Source organism: Aristolochia californica, unplaced genomic scaffold (assembly GCF_029961685.1).
Source record: "Aristolochia californica isolate CCGP_79_NKW_82.1479 unplaced genomic scaffold, dmAriCali1.0.hap1 SCAF_1, whole genome shotgun sequence".
Classification (NCBI taxonomy): domain Eukaryota; kingdom Viridiplantae; phylum Streptophyta; class Magnoliopsida; order Piperales; family Aristolochiaceae; genus Aristolochia; species Aristolochia californica.
Window position 1 is genome coordinate 25,952,900 of NW_027181770.1, and position 20,942 is coordinate 25,973,841.

At 34.1% G+C, this 20,942-nt stretch overlaps 1 pseudogene; it reads right to left on the reverse strand.

The window, feature by feature from the left end:
* Positions 1 to 15,817: 15,817 nt before the first annotated feature.
* Positions 15,818 to 20,699, reverse strand: LOC137946915 (uncharacterized; annotated as a pseudogene).
* Between the last annotated feature and the right edge of the window lie 243 nt (positions 20,700 to 20,942).

Here is a 20,942-nt window from a genome sequence, read left to right on the forward strand (position 1 = left end):
ATATTTACCAGAGTCAAACAGGCCATTATTTTTCCCATTTACAAAAAGTTGACCTAACAATCATAGGTGATTTTAAAGTGATTTATCTTGCTTACCGGGATATATTACCCTAAGAAATGGGTTATGGATTAGGAGTCAACACTCAGTTAAAAATCCCTGGCCTCCCCTTTTTCTCGACTATTACAAAACATGATTTATAAAAACTAAAAAGAGCTTACAATCCATTAAAATTACATACACTCTTTGGAATTATCTCTCTCTACATTTGTGGATTGTACATTTCTGTTTTAGATGTACTCTTCTTTCTTAAATCAAAACGTTGAGTTTTCGCTCTCTCTTCATCCCCTAAACCATAAAGGCAAATAGATCACAACATAATGAAAATTTTAGAGTTTATGTATGGAAATTTTTTTTAAAAATAACAAATGCACATAAAGAAAATTTATTCACACACCACAAATGAACACAAAAGTTTTGTTGTCCAATTTTTGGAAATTCCACTAGTTCAACCCTAATAGCTTGGAATTTTATAAGAAAGAGATTTCTTCCACATATGCTTTAAAAATGAATATGCATGCTTGAAACATGTTAAAGATGCAAATCACCTATGGATCCAAACCTTTTAAGGAGAATAAGAAATGCTCATTAAATTCTCAAGTGAACGTGCGGTGGGATATTTATCGGAGTCAAACAAGCCATTATATTGCCCATTTACAAAAAGTTGACCTAACAATCATAGATGATTGTAAAGTGATTTATCGTGCGTAACGGGCTATATTAACCTAAGAAATGGCTTATGGATTGGGAGTCAATACTCAGTTAAAAATCCCCCGCCTGCCCCTTTTCCCGACGATTGCAAAACTTGATATATAAAAACTAAAAAGAGCTTACAATCCCTAAAAATTACCCAAACTCTTAGGAATTGTCTCTCTTTACATTTTTCATTGTGCATTTCCATTTTAGATGTACTATTTTTCCTAAATAAAAATTTTTAGTTTTCTCTTCCCTTCTTCCCGTAAACCAAAAAGGCAAATAGATCAGAACAAAATGAAAATTTTAGAGTTTATGTAAGGAAAAAATTTAAACCAATAACAAATGTAAGTAAAGAAAATTTATTCACACACCACAATTGAACACAAAAGTTTTGTTGTCCAAGTTTGGGAAATTCCACTCGTTCAACCCTAACTGCTTGGAATTTTATAAGAAAGAAATTTCTTCCACACATGCTTTCAAAATGCATATGCATGCTTGAAACATGTTAAATATGCAAATCACCTATGGATCCAAAGCTTTTAAAGAGAATAACAAACACTGGTTAAATTCTCTAGTGAACGTGCGGTGGGATATTTACCCCAATCAAACAAGCCATTATTGTTCCCATTTACAAAAAGCTGACCTAAAAATCATAGATTACTGTAGAGTAATTTATCATGCATAACTGGTTATATTATCCTAAAAAATTGCTTATGGATTGGGTGTCAACACTCAGTTAAAAATCCCCCGTCTCCCCCTTTTCCATACGATTGCAAAACCTGATATATAAACACTAAAACGAGCTTACAATCCCTAAAAATTACAAACACTTATTGGAATTATCTCTCTCTACACTTGTGCAATGTGCAATTCCATTTTAGATGTAATCTTTTTTCTTAAATCAGAACTTTGAGTTTTTGCTCTCCCTTCTTCCCATTAACATAAAAGGCAAAAAGATCACATCAAAATGAAAATTTTAGAGTTAATCTATGCAAAAAATTTAAAATAATAACAAATGTATGAAAAAAAATTTATTCACACACAACAAATGAACACAAAAGTTTTGTTGTCAAGGTTTTGGAGTTTTATAAGAAAGCGATTTCTTCCACACATGCTTTAAAAATGGATATGCATGCTTGAAACATGTTAAAGATCCAAATCACCTATGGACTCATACCATTTAAAGAGAATAACAAACGCTAATAAAATTCTCAAGTGAACGTGCGGTGGGATATTTACCCGAGTCAAACAAGCCATTATTTTGCCCATTTACAAAAAGTTGACCTAACAATTGTAGATGATTTTAATATGATTTATCTTGCTTAATGAGCCATATTACCCTATGAAATGGCTTATGGATTGGGAGTCAACACTCAGTTAAAAATCCCACGTCTCCCCCTTTTCCCGGCGATTGCAAAACCTGATATATAAAAACTAAAAAGAGCTTACAATCCCTAAAAATTACATACACTCTTTGGAATTATCTCTCTCCACATTTGTGGATAGTGCATTTCCATTTTATATGTACTATGTTTTCTTTAATCAAAATTTTGAGTTTTCGCTCTTCCTTCATCCCGTAAACCAAAAAGGCAAATAGATCACAACAAAATGAAAATTTTAGAGTTGATGTAAAGAAAAAATTCAAAACAATAACAAATGTAACTAAATAAAATTTATTCACACACCACAAATGAACACAAAAGTTTTGTTGTCCAAGTTTGGGAAATTCCACTAGTTCAAGCCTAACAGATTGGAATTTTATAAGAAAGAGATTTCTTCCACACATGCTTTGAAAATGGATGTGCATGCTTGTAACATTTTCAAGATGCAAATCACCTATGGATCCAAGTGAACGTGCGGTGGGATATTTACGCGAGTCAAACAAGCTATTATTTTGCCCATTTACAAAAAGTTGACCTAACATTCTTAGATGATTGTATTGTTATTTGTCTTTCTTAACGGGCTATATTACCCTAAGAAATGGCTTATAGATTGGGAGTCAACGCTCAATTAAAAAACCTCGTCTCCTCCTTTTCCCAAAGATTGCAAAACCTGATGTATAAAAACTAAAAAGAGCTTACAATCCCTAAAAATTACATACACTCTTGGGAATTATCTCTCTCCACATTTGTGGGTTGTGCATTTCCATTTTAGGTGTACTCTGTTTTCTAAAATCAAAACTTTGTGTTTTCGCTCTCCGTTCATCCCGTAAACTAAAAAGGCAAATAGATCACAACAAAATGAATATTTTAGAGTTTATGTATGGAAAAAATTTAAAACAATAACAAATGTAAGTAAAGAAAATTTATTCACACATCACAAATGAACACAAAAGTTTCGTTGTCCAAGTTTGGGAACTTCCACTAGTTCAACCCTAAGAGCTTGGAATTTTATAAGGAAGAGATTTATTCCACACATGCTTCAAGAATGGATATGCATGATTGTAACATGTTAAAGATGCAAATCACCTATGGATCCAAACCTTTTAAAGAGAATAACAAACGCTCATTAAATTCTCAAGTGAACAATGCGGTGGGATATTTACCTGAGTCAAACAAGCCATTATTTTTCCCTTTTACAAAAAGTTGACCTAACAATCATAGATGATTGTAAAGTGATTTATCATATGTAATGGGCTATAGTACCCTAAAAATGGCATACGGATTGGGAGTCAACACTCAGTTAAAAATCCCTTGCCTCCTTGTCCCAATGATTGCAAAACATGATATATAAAAACAAAAAAGAGCTTACAATCCCTAAAAAATACGAAAACTCTTTTGAATTATCTCTCTCTATATTTTTGCACTTTTTATTTCCATTTTAGACGTTCTATTTTTTCTTAAAGCAAAACTTTGAGTTTTCACTCTCCCTTCATCCCGTAAACGAAAAAGGCAAATAAATCAGAAAAAAATGAAAATTTTAGAGTTTATGTTAGGAAAAAATTAAAAACAATAAAAATTGTAAGTAAGGAAAATTTATTCACACACCAAAAATGAACACAAAAGTTGTGGTTCAAGTTTGGGAAATTCCACTAGTTCAACCCTTACAACTTGGAATTTTGTAAGAAAGAGATTTCTTCCACTTATGCTTTAAAAATGGATAAGCATTCTTGAAACATGTTAAAGATAAAAATCACATATGGATCCAAATGTTAAAAAGAGAACAACAAACACTCATTAAATTTTGAAGTGAACGTACGATGAGATATTTACCTGAGTCAAACAAGCCATTATTTTGCCCATTTACAAAAAGCTGACCTAACAATCATAGATGATTGTAAAGTGATTTATCTTGCTTAACGGGCTATATTACCATAAGAAATGTCTTATGGATTGGGAGTCAACACTCAGTTAAAAATCCTCCGTCTCCCCCTTTTCCAAACGATTGCAAAACCTGATATATAAAAACTATAAACAACTTACAATCCCTAAAAATTACATACACTCTTTGGAATTATCTCTCTCTACATTTTTGGATTGTGCATTTCTATTTTAGATATACACTATTCTCTTAAATCAAAACTATGAGTTTTCGCTCTCCCTTCATCCCGTAAACCAAAAAGTCAAATAGATCACAACAAGATGAAAATTTGAGAGTTTATTTTGGAAAAAAATTAAAACAATAAAAAATGTAAGTAAATAAAATTTATTCACACACCACAAATGAACAAAAAAGTTTTGTCGTCCAAGTTTTTGAAATTCCACTAGTTCTACCCTTACAGCTTGGAATTTTATAAGAAAGAGATTTCTACCACACATGCTTGAAAAATGGATATGCATGCTTGTAACATGTTAAAGATGCAAATCACCTATGGATCCAAACCTTTTAAAGAGAATAACAAACGCTCATTAAATTCTCAAGTTAACGTGCAGTGGAATATTTACCCGAGTCAAACAAGCCATTATTTTTTCCATTTAAAAAAATTTTACCTAAGAATCACAGATGATGGTAATGTGATTTATCTTGCTTAACGGGCTATATTACCCTAACAAATGGCTTATGGATTGGGAGTCAATACTCAGTTAAAAATCTCCCGTCTCCCCTTTTTCGCGAAGATTGCAAAACCTGATATAAAAAAAACTAAAAACAGCTTTCAATCCCTATAAATTATATACACTCTTTGGAATTATCTCTCTCTACATTTTTGGATTGTGCATTTCCATTTTAGATGTATTCTGTTTTCTTAAATCAAAGCTTTGAGTTTTCAGTATCCCTTCATCCCGTAAACAAAAAAGACATATAGATCACAACAAAATGAAAATTTTAGAGTTTATGTATGGTAAAAATTTAAAACAATAACAAATGTAAAAAAAATTTATTCACACACCACAAATGAACACAAAAGTTTTTTTGTCCAATTTTGGGAAATTCCACTAGTTCAACCCTAACGCTTGGAATTTTATAATAAAGAGATTTCTTCCACACATGCTTTAAAAATGGATATGCATGCTTGTAACATGTTAAATATGCAAATCACCTATGGATCCAAACCTTTTAAAGAGAATAACAAACGCTCACTAAATTCTCAAGTGAATGTCCGGTGGGATATTTACCCGAGTCAAACAAGCCATTATTTTTCCTTTTACAAAAAGATGACCTAACAATCATAAATGATTGTAAAGTGATTTATCATACGTAATGGGCTGTAGTACCCTAAGTAAGAAATGGCTTACGGATTGGGTGTCAACACTCAGTTAAAAATCCCCTGCCTCCCCCTTGTCCCGACGATTGCAAAACCTGATATATAAAAACTAAAAAGACCTTACAATCCCTAAAAATTACAGACACTATTTGGAATTATTTCTCTCTACATTTTTGCATTGTGCATTTCTATTTTAGATGTACTCTTTTTTCTTAAATGAAAATTTTGAGTTTTCGCTCTCCCTTCATCCTGTAACCCCAAAAGGCAAATAGATCCCAACAAAATGAAAATTTTAGAGTTTGTGTATGGAAAAAACTTTAAAAAATAACAAATGTAAGTAAGGAAAATTTATTCACACACGACAATGAACACAAAAGTTTTGTGGTCCAACTTTTGGAAATTCCACTAGTTCAACCCTAACAGCTTGGAATATTATAAGAAAGAGATTTCAGCCACTTATGCTTTAAAATTGATAAGCATTCTTGAAAAATGTTAAAGATGCAAATCACATATGGATCCAAATCATTTAAAGAGAATAGCAATCGCTCATTAAATTCTGAAGTGAATGTGCAATGAGATATTTACCTGAGTCAAACAAGCCATTATTTTGCCCATTTACAAAAAGCTGACATAACAATCATAGATGATTGTAAAGTGATTTATCGTGCAAAACGGGCTATATTACCCTAAGAATTGGCTTATGGATTGGGAGTCAACACTCAGTTAAAAATCCCCTGCCTCCCCCTTTTCCCGACGATTGCAAAACCTGATATATAAAAACTTAAAAAAGCATACAATCCCTAAAAATTACTGACACTCTTTGGAATTATCTCTCTCAAAATTTGTGCATTTTGCATTTCATTTTAGATGTACTCTTTTTTCTTCAATCAAAACTTTGAGTTTTCGCTCTCGCTTCATCCTGTAAATGTAAAAGGCAATAGATCACAAAAAATTGAAAATTTAGAGTTTATGTATGGAGAAAATTTAAAACAATAACAAATGTAAGTAAATAAAATTTATTCACACACCACAAATGAAGACAAAAGTTTTGTTGTCATGATTGGGGAAATTCCACTACTTCAACCCTAACAGGTTGGAGTTTTGTAAGAAAGAGATTTCTTCCACACAAACCTTAAAAATGGATATGCATGATTGAAACATGTTAAAGATGCAAATCACCTATGGATCCAAACCTTTTAAAGAGAATAACAAACGCTAATAAAAATTATCAAGTGAACGTGCGGTGGGATATTTAGCCGAGTCAAACAAGCCATTATTTTGACCATTTACAAAAAGTTGACCCAAAAATCATCGATGATTGTAAAGTGATTTATCATGCGTCACAGGCTATATTACCCTAAGAAATGGCTTATGGATTAGGAATCAACACTCAGGTTAAAAATCCACCGCCTCCCCCTTTTCCCGACGATTGCAAAACCAGATATATAAAAAAATAAAAAGAGCTTACAATCCCTAAAAATTATAGACACTCTTTGGAATTATCTCTCTCTACATTTGTGCATTGTGCATTTCCATTTTAGATGTAATCTTTTTTCTTAAATTAAAACATTGAGTTTTCGTTCTCCCTTCATTTTGTAAACCAAAAAGGTAAATTGATCACCACAAAATGAAAATTTTAGAGTTTATTTCTGGAAAAAATTTAAAACAATAAAAAATTATGTAAAGAAAGTTTATTCACACACCACAAATGAACACAAAAAGTTTTGTTGTCCAAGTTTGGGAAATTCCACTAGTTCAACCCTTACAGCTTTGAATTTTATAAGAAAGACATTTCTACCACACATGCTTTAAAAATGGATATGCATGCTTTTAACATGTTAAATATGCAAATTACCTATGGATCCAAACATTTGAAAGAGAATAACAAACGCTCATTAAATTCTCAAGTGAACCTGCGGTGGGATATTTAACAGAGTCATCCAAGCCATTATTTGGCCCTTTTACAAAAAGCTGACCTAACAATCATGGAAGATTGTACAGTGATTTATCGTGCGTAATGAGCTATAGTACCCTAGGAAATGGCTTACGGATAGGGAGTCAACACTCAGTTAAAAATCCCCCGCCTCCCCCTTTTCCCGACGATAGCAAAACCTGATATATAAAAACTAAAAAGAGCTTACAATCCCTAAAAATTTCAGACACTCTTTGGAATTATCTCTCTCTACATTGTTGCATTGTGCATTTCCATTTTAAATGTAGTATTTTTTCTTAAATCAAAACATTGAATTTTCTCTTACCCTTAATCCCTTAACCAAAAAGGCAAATAGATCACAACAAAATGAAAATTTTAGAGTTTATGTATCAAAAAAATTTAAAACAATAACAAATGTAAGTAAAGAGAATTTATTCAGACACCACCAATGAACACAAAAGTTTTGTTGTCCAAGTTTGTGAAATTCCACTAGATCAACCCTAACAGCTTGGAATTTTATAACAAAGAGATTTCTTCCAAACATGCTTTAAAAATGGATATGGATGCTTGTAACATGTTAAAGATGCAAATCACATATGGATGCAAACCTTTTAAAGAGAATAACAAAATCTTATTAAATTCTCAAGTGAACGTGCGGTGGGATATATACCTGAGTCAAACAAGCCATTATTTTGCCCATTTACAACAAGTTGACCAAACAATCATAGATGATTTTAAAGTGATTTATCGTGCGTAATGGGCTATATTACTCTAAGAAATGGCTTATGGATTGCTAGTCAATACTCAGTTAAAAATCCCATTCCTCCACCTTTTCCCGACGATTGCAAAACCTGATATATAAAAACTAAAAAGACCTTACAATCCCTAAAAATTACAGACACTCTTTGGAATTATCTCCCTCTACATTTGTGCATTGTCAATTTCCATTTTAGATGTCCTCTTTCTTCTTCAATCAAAACTTTACATTTTCACACTCCCTTCATTCCGTAAACAAAAAATGCAAATTGATCACAACAAATTGAAAATTTTAGACATTATGTGAGGAAAAAATTTAAAACAATAACAAATGTTGGTAAAGAAAATTTATTCACACACCACTAATGAATACAAATGTTTTGTTGTCCAAGTTTTGGAAATTCCACTAGTTCAACCCTAACAGCTTGGAATTTTATAAGAAAGAGATTTCTACCCCACATGCTTTAAAAATGGATATGCATGCTTGAAACATGTTAAAGATGCAAATCACCAATGGATCCAAACTTTTTAAAGAGAATAACAAATGCTCATTAAATTCTCATGTCAACGTGTGGTGGGATAGTTACCCGAGTCCAACAAGCCATTATTTTGCCCATTAACAAAAATTTGACCTAACAATCATAGATTATTGCAAAATGATTTATCATGCGTAACGGGCTATATTACCCTATGAAATGGCTTACGGATTCGGAGTCAACACTCAGTTAAAAATCCCCTACCATCCCCTTTTCCCGACGATTGCAAAACCCTAAAATTACAAAATAAAAAGAGCTTAAAATCCCAAAAAAACTATGGACACTCTTTGGAATTCTCTCTCTCTACATTTGTGGATTGTGCATTTGAATTTTAGATGTACTCTTTTTTCTTAAATCAAAACTTTGAGTTTTTCGCTCTCCCTAAATCCCATAATCCAAAAAAGCAAATAGATCACAACAAAATGAAAATTTTAGAGTTTATGTATGGAAAAAAATTGAAAAATTAACAAATGTAAGTAAAGAAAATTTATTCACACACCACAAATGAACACAAAAGCTTTGTTGTTCAAGTTTAGGAAATTCCACTTGTTCAACCCTAATAGCTTGGAAGTTTATAAGAAAGAGATTTCTTCCACATATGCTTTAAAAATGGATATGCATGCTTGAAACATGTTAAAGATTCAAATCCAATATGGATCCAAACCTTTTAAAGAGATTAACAAACGCTCATTAAATTCTCAAGTGAACGTGCGGTGGGATAATTATCGGAATCAAACAAGCCATTATTTTACCCATTTAAAAAATGTTGACTTAAAAATCATAGATGATTATAAAGTGATTTATCTTGTGTAACGGGCTATAGTACCCTTACAAAAGGCTTATGGATTGGGAGCAACACTCAGTTAAAAATCCCCTGCCTCCCCTTTTTCCCGATGATTGTAAAACCTGATATATAAAAACTAAAAAGAGTGTACAATCCCTAAAAATTACATACACTCTTTTGAATTATCTCTCTATACATTTGTGCATTGTACATTTCCATTTTAGATGTACTCTTTTTTCTTAAATCAAAACTTTGAGTTTTCACTCTCCCTTTATCCCGTAAACAAAAAAGGCAAATAAATCACAACAAAATAAAAATTTTAGAGTTTATGTATGGAAAAAATTTAAAACAATAACAAATGTAAGTAAGGAAAATTTATTCACACACCACAAATGAACACAAAATTTTTGTTGTCCAAGTTTGGGTAATTCCTCTAGCTCAACCCTAACAGCTTGGAATTTTATAAGAAAGAGATTTCTTCCACATGAGCTTTAAAAATGGATACGCATGCTTGAAACATGTTAAAGATGCAAATCACATATGGATCCAAAACTTTTAAAAATAATAACAAACGCTTATTAAATTCTCAAGTGAACGTGCAGTGGGATATTTACAGGAGTCAAACAAGCCATTATTTTTCCCTTTAACAAAAAGCAGACCTAACCATCATAGATGATTTTAAAGTGATTTATCATGCGTAATGGGCTATATTACCCTAAGAAATGGCTTATGGATTGGAGTCAACACTTAGTTAAAAATCCCCGGACTCCCCCTTTTCCTGACAATTGCAAAACCTGATATATAAACACTAAAAAGAGCTTACATTTCCTAAAAATTGCAAACACTCTTTGGAATTATCTCTCTCTACATTTGTGCATTGTCCATTTCTATTTTAGATTTACTCTTTTTTATTAAATCAAAACTTTATGTTTTCGCGCTCCCTTCACGCTGTAAACGAAAAAGGCAAAGAGATCACAGCAAAATGAAAATTTAAGAGTTTAAGTGTGGAAAAAATTTAAAACAATACCAAATGTAAGAAAAGAAAATTTAGTCGCACACCACAAATGAACACAAAAGTTTTGCTTTCCAAGTTTGGAAAATTCCACTAGTTCAACCCTAACAACTTGGAATTTTATAAGATAGAGATTTCTTCCACACTTGCTTTAAAAATGGATATGCATGCTTGAAACATGTTAAAGATGCAAATCACCTATGGATCCAAACCTTTTAAAGGGAATAACAAACGCTCATTAAATTCTCAAGTGAACGTGCGGTGGGATATTTACCCAAGTCAAACAAGCAATTATTTTACCCTTTCACAAAAAGTTGACCTAACAATCACAGATGATTGTACAGTCATTTATCGTGCGTAACGGGCTATAGTACCCTAAGAAATAGCTTACGGATTGGGAGTCAACACTCAGTTTCAAATCCCCGCCTCCCCCTTTTCCCAACGATTGTAAAACCTGATATATAAAAACTAAAAAAAGCTTACATTCCCTAAAAATTACAGACACGCTTTTGAATTATCTCTCTCTACATTGTTGAATTGTGCATTTCCATTTTAAATGTACAATTTTTTCTTAAATCAAAACTTTGAGTTTTCTCTTTCCCTTAATCCCTTAACCAAAAAGGCAAATAGATCACAACAAAATGAAATTTTTGGAGTTTATGTATGGAAAAAATTTAAAACAATAACAAATGTAAGTAAAGAGAATTTATTCATAGAACACGAATGAACACAAAAGTTTTGTTGTCCAAGTTTGTGAAATTCCACTAGATCAGCCCTAACAGCTTGGAATTTTATAAGAAAGAGATTTCTTCCAAATAAGCTTTAAAAATGGATATGCATGATTGAAACAGCTTAAAGATGCAAATAATCTATGGATGCAAACCTTTTAAAGAGAATCACAAACGCTCATTAAATTTGCAAGTGAATGAACGTGCGGTGGGATATTTCCCCGAGTCACACAAGCCATTATTTTGCCCTTTTACAAAAAGCTGACCTAACAATCATAGATGATTGTACAATGATTTATCGTGCGTAACAGGCTATTTTACCCTAAGAAATGGCTTACGGATTGGGAGTCAACACTCAGTTAAAAATCCCCCACCTCCCCCTTTTCCCGACGATTGCAAAACCTGATATATAAAAACTAAAAAGAGTTCACAATCCCTAAAAATTACAGACACTGTTATGAATTATCTCTTTCTACATTTGTGCATTGTGAATTTCCATTTTATACGTACTATTTTTTCTAAATTCAAATGTTTGAGTTTTCGCTCTCTCTTCATCCTGTAAACCAAAAAGGCAAATAGATCACAAAAAAATGAAAATTTTAGAGTTAATGTATGGAAAAAATTTAAAACAATAACAAATTTAAAAAAAAAAATTTATTCACACACCACAAATGAACAAAAAAGTTTTGTTGTTAGGGTTTGGGAAATTTCACTAGTTCAACCTGAATAGCTTGGAGTTTTATAAGAAAGCGATTTCTTCCACACATGCTTTAAAAATTTATATGCATGCTTGAAACTTCATAAAGATGCAAATCACCTTTGGATCCAAACCTTTTAAAGAGAATAGCAAATGCTCATTAAATTCTCAAGTGAACGTGCGGTGGGATATTTGCCTGAGTCAAACAAGCCATTATTTTGCCCATTTATAAAAAGTTGACCTAACAATTATAGATGATTGTAATGTGATTTATCCTACTTAATGGGTTATATTACCCTAAGAAATGCCTTATGGATTGGGAGTCAACACTCAGTTAAAAATCCCCCATCTCCCCCTTTTCCCGATGATTGCAAAACCTGATATATAGAAACTAAAAAGATTTACAATCCGTAAAAATTACAGACACTCTTTGGAATTATTTCTTTCTACATTTTTGTATTGTGCATTTCAATTTTATATGTACTCTTTTTTCTTAATTCAAAACTTTGATTTTTCTCTCTCCCTTCATCCCGTAAACAAAAAACGCAAATAGATCACAACAAAATAAAAATTTTAGAGTTTATGTATGGAAAAAATTTTAAAAAATAACAAATGTAAGTAAATAAAATTTATTCACACACCAAAAATGAACACAAAAGTTTTGTTATCCAAGTTTGGGAAAATCCACTAGTTCAACCCTAACAGCTTGGAATTTTATAAGATAGAAATTTCTTCCACATAAGCTTTAAAAATGGATATGCCTTCTTGAAACATGTAAAATATGCAAATCACATATGGATCTAAACCTTTTAAATAGAATAACAAAAACTCTTTAAATTCTCAAGTGAACATTTGTGGGATATTTACATGAGTCAAAAAAGCCATTATTTTGCCCATTTACAAAAAGCTGACCTAACAATCACTAATGATTGTAAAGTGATTTATCGTACGTAATGGGCTATATTACCCTAAGAAATGGCTTATGGATTGGGATTCAACACTCAGTTAAAAATCCCCTGTCTCCCCCTTTTCCAAACGATTCCAAAACCTGATATATAGAAACTAAAAAGAGTTTACAATCCCTAAAAATTACAGACACTCTTAGGAATTTTTTCTATCTACATTTGTGTATTGTACATTTCCATTTTATATGTACTCTTTTTTCTTAATTCAAAACTTTGAGTTTTCTCTCTCCCTTCATCCCGTAAACCAAAAAGGCAAATAGATCACAACAAAATGAAAACTTTAGAATTTATGATTGGAAAAAATTTAAAACAATAACAAAAGTAAGTGAATAAAATTTAATCACACACCACAAATGAACACAAAAGTTTTATTGTCCAAGTTTGGGAAATTCCACTAGTTCAACCATAACAGCTTAGAATTTTATAAGATAGAGATTTCTTTCACATAAGCTTTAAAACTAGATATGCCTTCTTGAAAAATGTTAAATATGAAAATCACATATGGATCTAAACCTTTTAAAGAGAATAACAAAAGCTCGTTAAATTCTCAAGTGAACATGCCTGGGATATTTACACGAGTCAAACTAGCCATTATTTTGCCCATTTACAAAAACCTGACCTAAATATCACAAATGAATGTAAAGTGATTTATCGTACGTAATGGGCTATATTACCCTAAGAAATGGCTTATGGATTGGGATTCAACACTCAGTTAAAAATCCTTTGCCTCCCATTTTTCCCGTCGATTGCAAAACCTGATATATAAAAACTAAAAAGAGCTTACAATCCCTAAAAATTACGAACACTCTTTGGAAATATCTCTCTCTAAATTTGTGCATTTTCCATTTCAATTTTAGAAGTACTCTTTTTTCTTAAATCAAAACTTTGAGTTTTCACGCTCCCTTCTTGCCGTAAACGAAAAAGGCAAATTGATCACAACAAAAAGAAAATTTTAGAGTTTATGTGTGGAAAAAATTTAAAACAATAACAAATGTAAGTAAAGAAAATTTATTCACACACCACCAACGAACACAAAATTTTTGTTGTCCAAGTTTGGGAAATTCCACTAGTTCAACCCTAACAGCTTGGAATTTTATAAGAAAGAGATTTCTTCCACACATGCTTTAAAAATGGATATGCATGCTTGAAACATGTTAAAGAAGAAAATCACCTATGGATCCAAACCTTTTAAAGAGAAGAACAAACGCTCATTAAATTCTCAAGTGAACGTGCGGTGGGATATTTACCCGAGTCAAACAAGCCATTATTTTGTCCTATACAAAAAGTTGACCTAATAATCATAGATGATTGTACAGGGATTTATCGTGCAAAACGGGCTATATTACCCTAAGAATTGGCTTATGGATTTGGAGTAAATACACAGTTAAAAATCCCTCGCCTCCCCCTTTTCCTGACCATTGCAAAACCTGATATATAAAAACTTAAAAAAGCTTACAATCCCTAAAAATTACAGACACTCTTTGAAATTATCTCTCTCTAAATTTGTGCATTATGCATTTCATTTTAGATGTACTCTTTTTTCTTCAATCAAAAATTTGAGTTTTCGCTCTCCCTTCATCCTATAAACCAAAAAGGCACCACAAATGAAGACAAAAGTTTTGTTGTCATGGTTTGGGAAATTCCACTAGTTGAATCCAAACAACTTGGAGTTTTCTAAGAAAGAGATTTCTTCCACACAAACTTAAAAAATGGATATGCATGCTTGAAGCATGTTAAAGAAGCAAATCACCTATGGATCCAAACCTTTTAAAGAGAATAACAAACGCTCATTAAATACTCAAGTGAACGTGCGGTGGGATATTTAGCCAAGTCAAACAAGCCATTATTTTGACCATTTACATGTAGTTGACTTAACAACCATTGATGATTGTAAATTGATTTATCATGCGTAAGGGCTATATTACCCTAAGAAATGGCTTATGGATTCGGAATCAACACTCAGGTTAAAAATCCACCGCCTCCCCCTTTTCCCGACGATTGGAAAACCAGATATCTAAAAAATAAAAAGAGCTTACAATCCCTAAAAATTATAGGCACTCTTTGGAATTATCTCTCTCTACATTTGTGCATTGTGCATTTCCATTTTAGATGTACTCTTTTTTCTTAAATCAAAACATTGAGTTTTCGCTCTCCCTTCATCCTGTAAACCAAAAAGGCAAATAGATCACAACAAAATGAAAATTTTTGAGTTTATGTCTGGAAAAAATTTAGAACAATAACAAATGTAAATAAAGAAAATTTATTCACACACCACAAATGAGCACAAAAGTTTTGTTGTCCAAGTTTTGGAAATTCCACTACTTCAACCCTAAGAGCTGTGAATTTTATAAGAAATTCATTTCTTCCACACATGCTTTAAAAATGGATATGCATGCTTGTAACATGTTAAAGATGCAAATCTCCAATGGATCCAACCCTTTGAAAGAGAATAACAAACGCTCGTTAAATTATCAAGTGAATGTGCGGTGGGATATTTACCCGAGTCAAACAAGCCATTATTTTGCCCTTTTACAAAAAGCTGAACTAACAATTGATGTAAAATTTAGTTACATCGGCTTTAATACCTCTCAAGCGTACGAATCGTTCATGTAATCTAGCAGTAAGCGAGGGTCATATCCACAGGGAGGATTGAATTCTGTGTATTCTTCAGTCAACTAGCCTAACCAAATATGATGAATTAATCTGAACTAAACACTAATTATATCCTAAATTATCAAGCAATAATCTAATTAACTACTTGCGCAATAGGAAACGTCAACTCTGGATTTTACCGTGATTCGTGCCTCTCTCGAGCGCCACGTAACCACGAATCCAGATTCTCAATCCTTGCGTCTAGCCCCTCTCTGACGCCTAGAGTTAATGACAAAGAGCGGATTAGAATAGAATGCAGAGAATCAATTTCCTATTGTGATGATGCTAAAATTATCAACTCTGGATTTTACCGTCATTCATGCCTCTCTCGAGCGCCACGTAATCACGAATCCGATTTCTCAATCCTTGTGTCTAGCCACTCTCAGGCACATAGAGTGAAAGACAGAAATCAGATTAAAATACCAAAATCCAACCTCAATTATAATCCTACCCTAATTAGCTAATTTAATCAAATATCCAGAAAGCAAATCTTAAATAAATATTAATTATCAAATCAGATTCAATTAACATTCAAAACCTAAGTTCAAACCATATAAAAACTAAATTCAATAATGACGAATTACTCCCCTTCTTCCTCCTCTCGCTCGGGCAGCACCTCGTTCTCACGGGTGCTGCAATTTCCCGAAATCAATGGCTTCGGGTTGGTAAGAGTGAGTGGCCGGAGGTAGAGAGGACGCCGGCGACGACGGTTAGAAGCCGATGGACGGAGCTAACATCCGGCGAAGAGCGAAACAGAGCTGACGTTCTCTAACCGGCTCTCTCGAGTCTCGGTTGGAGTCGGAATGGCTCCGGGACTGGTCGGAATATGTGATAGACGCCGGAGGATGGTCGGAAAGCGGGATTGGCACCGGAGAAGCCCTCTCGGATCACTTCTCGGCCTGGTGAGCGATGACTGTCGAACTCACCTCGACGGAGACTCTCTCGAGTTCTCCTCGGGTTTGTTCTCGGTTGCTGGACGGCGGTGGATGATGGTGGATGACGGTGGACGACGGTGGCGCGGCAAAAGGTATTGGCCCGGCGAACGACGGTGGGGAACTCCTCTCTGGTCCTCCCCTGTTTTCGGTCAAAAACCTCTGTTTTGGTCTCCGTTTCTGTTTTCTCTTCACGCTGCCTTCGACCCTCTTCATTCGACTCTTCCCTTTGCTTTAAATATGATTTTTCTTATGTTAAAATGATTTTCCCTAGAAATTACCTCCATTTCACTAAGGGCATTTTGGTAAATATCTTCTTCTCCACCCAAATTCTCCTGAAATTCCATAATTAAATCTATAAAAAGTATTTCAGGAAGAAATAAACCTTAAAAACAATGAAATATAATTCAGGAGAGAAAAATATGCAATATCGACAGTGATTAATGCCAAATTCAATAAATGCTCATTTCATTTGAAACCCGACAAATAACCACCTATAACAAAATTATAAAGGTTATTTTATCATAATTAACCTAGTTCTCATGTCAGAATATGACATCTATCACACCCCCAAACCTAAATCTTTGCTAGTCCCTAGTAAAACAACAATCGAACCAAAATTAAGCCTAGGAAAACAAAATGCCACTTTCGTAGGGAGCACGATTGCATTTAGCGCATGCAACAAGCCGTTAAACCCCTACTCTGTAGTAGTGGACGAGTTATGTCTCGTGAGGGTTTGCATGGAATTTACCCACAAAATTCATCTAAATCAATAATATAAAAAGAAAAACTGAAGAAAATTTACTCCTCATTAGCATATGACTAAGACTTAGTATCGTAAAATATCTGAAAATCATATGAGATCTTGCGAAATTTGAAAACCTGTGTAAAATATAGCCTATTATCAATCCAAATACACTCATTATTAGTCCACCTGAACCAATGTGACCCATAACCTATTACTTCAACAGAACAAAGAGGCAACAAATAACAATAAAATCCTGGTCACATCACAATTAAGAGAAAATAGTAGAGTAAGCCTATTGTCTGACAATCTCACAAAAGAAATATACTAATTTCAATCTTGACCTGCAACTTCTTTCAAATTACAATTCATCATCAAAGCTAAGGAAACTCATTGCTTCGAGATTTAAAACCATTTTACGCTATTACCAGCGCACTTTTGCTATTACCAGCGTAATTTTTTTCTTCACTGAATACTTTTGGTATTACCACCATTTTGTATTCGTCTTCACTGCACATGCACTTATTTTTAAGTAACCGACTGTTCCGATGCATGTCCCTGGGTTTGCCAGGCTATTTCTGAAGTTATCTGTCTTTTGCAAGCAAGAGCATTTCCATTCGCATTCATACATTACAACAAGGAATTTCACTAAGGTATAAAAAAGATTGAGTTCAAACAGGCATACAAGACTATTCAGACTAACATAGATCAACACTAAATTTACATGTTCTCTTTTGCAACTAAGTTCCAAGTCTAATGCAATAGTAAGTTATCCCACTGAATTCTCATGGATCACAACAAATGATATCAAATTTCTAATAGGCATATTCTACACAGTTTTACGATCATTTTTGAAACACATTTGAGCAACTTATTTTAACTCTACTAATGTTAACCACATACTAAGAGGAATAATTTGAAAACCACGAACAAAAATCGAAAGAAAATTATTGCTAAGACATAAAAGAGTCGTTCCCCCCCCCCCCCCCCCCCCCCCCCCAAACCTAAACCTGACATTGTCCTCAATGTGGAAAAGTTAAAACACTATAACGACTACAAAAAAAAAAGAATAATAAAGACCCCCAGGAATGATACATAGTCTCCCTCGAAGAAGGTTTACTCGTATCAGCCGTACCCGTAGGTAATCATTCGTAGATGAAACCACTATCCCACATCACACTTTGAAGAAATCTCCGTGTGATTGGCCACTGAAGGCAGCAGGAATCACGCGCTGAACACAAGTCCTTAAGTTACTCACCATAAGGTTTTCATTCAATACTTCAAGATCGAACTGGTCAATCCCAGAACTGTTGTTTGAGTACAGACCTCTCAAACTGGGGACCAAAAGTCTGGTCATCGACTACCGGAACCATTTATGCTCTCAGCCGGCAAGAGAGTATGAATAAACCAAAAAAAATAAAATAAAAATAAAACTGTAATGTACAAAGGGATAGAAACGTGGGCATTGCCCACAATGTGCTAAGTTTATAGTTGTAAGCAAGACTCTGACGCATTCAAGATGAAATGACAGGTTCCTCCAATAAAATCACCATCACCTCCTCCGGTGTGGGTACATTCTCAAGATACGGTTTGAGCCTCTGACCGTTAACTTTGAAGATCGACCCATCTCCGTGATTACGGATCTCAATAGCGCCATGAGGAAACACTTGTGTAACTTCAAATGGACCGGACCACCTGGATCTTAGCTTCCCTGGAAACAAATGCAATCGTGAGTTATAAAGTAAAACATTCTGCCCAACAGTAAAAGACTTGCGAAAAATAGATTTATCATGTAAAAGCTTTGTTCGCTCCTTATACAGTTTGGCATTCTCATAAGCATCATGACGTATCTCCTCCAACTCATTCAATTGCAACTTTCTCTCCTCACCCGCTTCAGTTAAATCAAAATTTAAAGGCTTAATGGCCCAATAAGCTCTATGCTCAAGCTCAACAGGTAGATGACATGCTTTGCCGAACACTAGGCAAAATGGAGACATCCCAATAGGAGTCTTATAAGCGGTTCGATAGGCCCATAAAGCATCGTCCAATCGAGTGGACCAATCTTTCCTATCAAAGCGAACCGACTTCTCCAAAATCTGTTTGGTCTCCCTATCAGAGATTTCCACTTGACCACAAGTTTGCGGGTGGTACGGAGTGGACACCCGATGAGTGATGGAATATTTCTTCAATAAGGTCTCAAATGCTCTGTTACAAAAATGAGATCCCCCATCACTGATGATCTCTCTCGGGGTACCAAATCGATTAAAGATATTTTCTTTTAAAAACTTTACCACCACTTTGTGATCGTTTGTCTTACATGATATAGCTTCAATCCATTTAGAGACATATTCAACAGCAACAAGGATGTATTGATAGCCGAACGAGACAAGAAAATGACCCATGAAGTCAATACCCCACACATCAAACAATTCAACAATAAGAATGGGGTTAAGAGGCATCATGTTCTTCCTAGACAAACAACCAGTTCGTTGGCATTTATCACACACCTGACAAAACTCATGGGCATCTCTAAATAATGAAGGCCAATAGAAACTACATTGCAAGACTTTAGCCACTGTCTTTCTAGCACCAAAATGTCCACCACATGCGTGGGAATGACAAAATTCAAGAATGTTGGCAAAGTCTTGCTCATGTACACAACGCCTAATGACTTGGTCAGAACACACCTTGAACATATAAGGGTCATCCCAAAAAAATGTTTGACTTGGGAAAAGAATTTCAACCTATCTTGTTTACTCCAATAATCTGGAATCTTATGAGTTACAAGATAGTTGACTATGTTAGCAAACCAAGGCAATTGGGATACTTGGAGAAGTTGTTCATCAGGGAAGGAATCATTTAAAGGAAGGAATCCTTCCTGAGGTACTACACAGATCCTAGATAGATGATCAGCAACAACATTCTCACAACCCTTCCTATCTCGAATCTCAAGGTCAAATTCTTGCAATTGCAAGATCCATCTAATCAAGCGAGGTTTAGTGTCCTTGATGGATAATAAGTACTTCAAAGCAGAATGATCAGTGAACACAATAACCTTTGACCCTAACAGATATGATCTGAATTTGTTCAAGACAAACACAACAGCTAGCAACTCCTTCTCAGTGGTAGTGTAATTCAATTGAGCATCATGAAGAGTTCGGCTAGCATATTGAATGACATAGGGCATTTTATCCGTCTTTTGCCCCAAAACAGCCCCCAATGCATAGTCAGAGGCATCACACATCACTCAAAAGGCAAAGAACAAATAAGGGGTTGGACAATGGGTGCAGTGGACAAACATTTCTTCAGTGTTTCAAAAGCATGAATACAGGCATCATCAAAGGCGAAAGCAACATCTTGAGCAAGTAAATTCGTCAAAGGACGAGAAATTTTGCTAAAGTCTTTAATGCAATGCCTATAGAACCCAGCATGGCCAAGGAAAGAATGCACCCCCTTCACAGAAGTAGGTGGTGGCAGATTGGCAATTAGGTCAACCTTGGCTTTGTCCACTTCTACACCCCGCTCAGACACTACATGTCCTAAAACAATTCCTTCTTTCACCATGAAGTGGCATTTTTCCCAATTCAATACTAAATTGGACTTAATGCAATGGGACAATACAAGTGAAAGATTGTGCAGACATGTATCAAAACTAGAGCCAAACACAGAAAATTCATCCATAAAGACTCTAAAAATTCACCAATCATGTCAGAAAAGATACTCATCATGCACCGTTGGAAAGTGGTTGGCGCATTGCATAAACCAAAAGGCATGCGTCTGTAAGCATAGGTGCCAAACGGACACGTG